The sequence below is a fragment of the Malurus melanocephalus genome, unplaced genomic scaffold, assembly GCF_030028575.1.
Source record: "Malurus melanocephalus ecotype Western Australia unplaced genomic scaffold, MMel_1.1 scaffold_1707, whole genome shotgun sequence".
Classification (NCBI taxonomy): domain Eukaryota; kingdom Metazoa; phylum Chordata; class Aves; order Passeriformes; family Maluridae; genus Malurus; species Malurus melanocephalus.
In genome coordinates this window covers 13,162-15,709 of record NW_026624939.1, presented here as the reverse complement: position 1 = coordinate 15,709, position 2,548 = coordinate 13,162, and positions in this window count along the sequence as shown.

Below are 2,548 nucleotides of genomic sequence, written 5' to 3'. Positions count from 1 at the left end.
TGCCGGGACAGCCCCAGGAGGATTCCAGGGACCCTCATTTGTGCCGGGACAGCCTGCAGGGCCGGCGGTGCCCAGGGACGGCGCTGTGCCGGGGCCGAGCCGAGCCGAGCCGCGCCGGGCGGCGGGAGCAGCGCCGCGTCCGCACCGGGCCACGCCTGGGGCTGCGAGCGGAACACCGGGATCCGCACCGGGACCGGGATCCGCAGCGGCACCGGCACCTCCCGGGCTCGCCTCGAGTGCCAGCGGAGCACCGGGACCGGGACCCGCACCGGGATCCGCACCGGGACCAGGGCCCCCGAGCCACGCCTGGGGCTGCGAGCGGGGCACCGGCACCGGCACCGGGACCGGGACCCGCACCGGGACCGAGAGTCCCGAACCGCGGCTGGAGCTGCGAGTGGGGCACCGGGATCCGCACCAGGACCGAGACCGGAACTCGCACCGGGACCCGCACCGGGATTGATCGGGACCTGCACTCCCGGGCCACGCTTTGAGCCGCTGCGAGCCGGACACCGGCACCGGGACCGGGACCGGGACCCGCACCGGGACCGAGAGTCCCGAACCGCGGCTGGAGCTGCGAGCGGGCACCGGGATCCGCACCAGGACCGAGACCGGGACCGGCACCGGGACCCGCCCCGGGATTGATCGGGACCGGCACTCCCGGGCCACGCTTTGGGCCGCTGCGAGCCGGACACCGGGACCGGCACCGGAACCTGCACGCCCGAGCCGCGCCTGGGCTGCGAGCCGGACACCGGCACCGGGAACCGTTCCCGGGACAGGTAATGGGGCCGCCACCGGGATGGGATTCTCCCCCAAGGGGCTGCGACCCCGCGGAAGGGCCCCCGGAACCGCCGTGGGAAGCGGAGAGGGCACCGGGATCGGCCGGAACGGGAAGGGGCGACGGGACCATCCATCCCCCCTTTCAGCTCTCTGCTGCAAGCGGGGAGTCCTCCCGGGACCCTCCCAACCCCACCGGCACCACCGGGGTCCCAAACCCTGCCGGGTGCCACCAAACGCACCAGGACCCCCAAACCAACCGGGATCCCCGGGATCCCAAACCCTGCTGGGATCCCAAACCCTGCTGGGATCCCCTAACTCCACGGATCCTCGGGATCCCAAACCCTGCTGGGATCCCAAACCATGCTGAGATCCCAAACGCTGCTGGGATCCCCTAACTCCACGGAGCCCCGGGATCCCAAACCCTGCTGGGATCCCAAACCCTGCTGGGATCCCCTAACTCCCCCGATACCCGGGATCCCAAACCCTGCTGGGATCCCAAACCCTGCTGGGATCCCCTAACTCCCCGGAACCCCCACCCTTTCGCAGCCGTTGCCCCGGGGGTCGCTCCGGGACCGTCCCACCCAAAGGAGGGTCAGCTCCCACTTTTCCGCCCCATCCCGGGGGTCCCCAGAGCTCTCACCCAGTCCACCCCTGTCCCCACACACGCTGCCTTCTCTTCCGAGCCTCGGGACAGCCCTCGGAACGGGGGACCCCCGTTTTTGGGGTCTCGGAGCGGCCCCCCCTGCCCGGTCCCCGCCGGTGACGCAGAGCCGAGCGGTGCTTTCCCAACCGGGAAGTCGTTCCGCCTGTGCCGGTGCGGGCCGGGCCCAAAACCGCCCTGCCCGGGGCCACCGAGCAGCCCAGGTGGGCTGAGACCGGACATAGCGGGAGGGCCGAGGGTGTGCGGGGGTGAGACCCCGGCAGAGCGGGACATCGGAGCCGAGGAGAAGCTCCCGGAGCTGGGGAACACCCGGAGCCATCCCCCGCCGTCACCTTTGGAGAGAACGTGAGGCCCCGGCGGGTACCGGAGGGGTTTGGGGGCTGGAGGAGTTCGAGGAGGGGGTCATGGCTGTGAGAACACCCGGAGGTTTCCACCAGGATTTTCTGATGGCTCGTACGAGGCTGAGCCCTCTCTCCGGGCTCCTCAGCGAGGCTCCTGCGCTGCCCCGGGAGTGGCCGCCGTGCTGAATTTGGGGGATACCGCCCCAGCAAGGCCTTTCCGGGTCCCAGCCTTGCGGCGGGGGGCAGCTGCGGTGTTCCCTAAGGAAATGAGGCTGGAAGGAAAAGGCAGCCCCTCTTCCTCCGCCCCACAGCCGGGGGGACAGGGTGGGGACGGCCGGGGGTGCCGGGTGTGCAGCACCCGGGACGTGTCACAGCCTGCCTGTTCCCAGGAACGGGGTGCTGGCTTTAGGGACAGTTTGGGGGGCTCGGGGGGCTCCTCTGGCTGTGCCAGGCTGGCTGTGGGGCACGGGCACAGTGGGCACCCACTCCGTGGGTCCCAATGCCCAGGGAATGCCCAMTTGTGGGGTCACTCCACGAGCTCCCTGGGGCTGGATTCTGCTGAAAGCCCTGGCAAGGCCGCGGATGGGGCGGTGGGACAGTGCCAGGGATGGGCTCCGAGCCCCCATTTTTGGGGTTTGCCCCCGCGGCCCCAATGGGCTCCGAGCCCCCATTTTTGGGGTTTGCCCCCGCGGCCCCGATGGGCTCCGAGCCCCCATTTTTGGGGTTTGCCCCCGCGGCCCCGATGGGCTCCGAGCCCCCATTTTTGGGG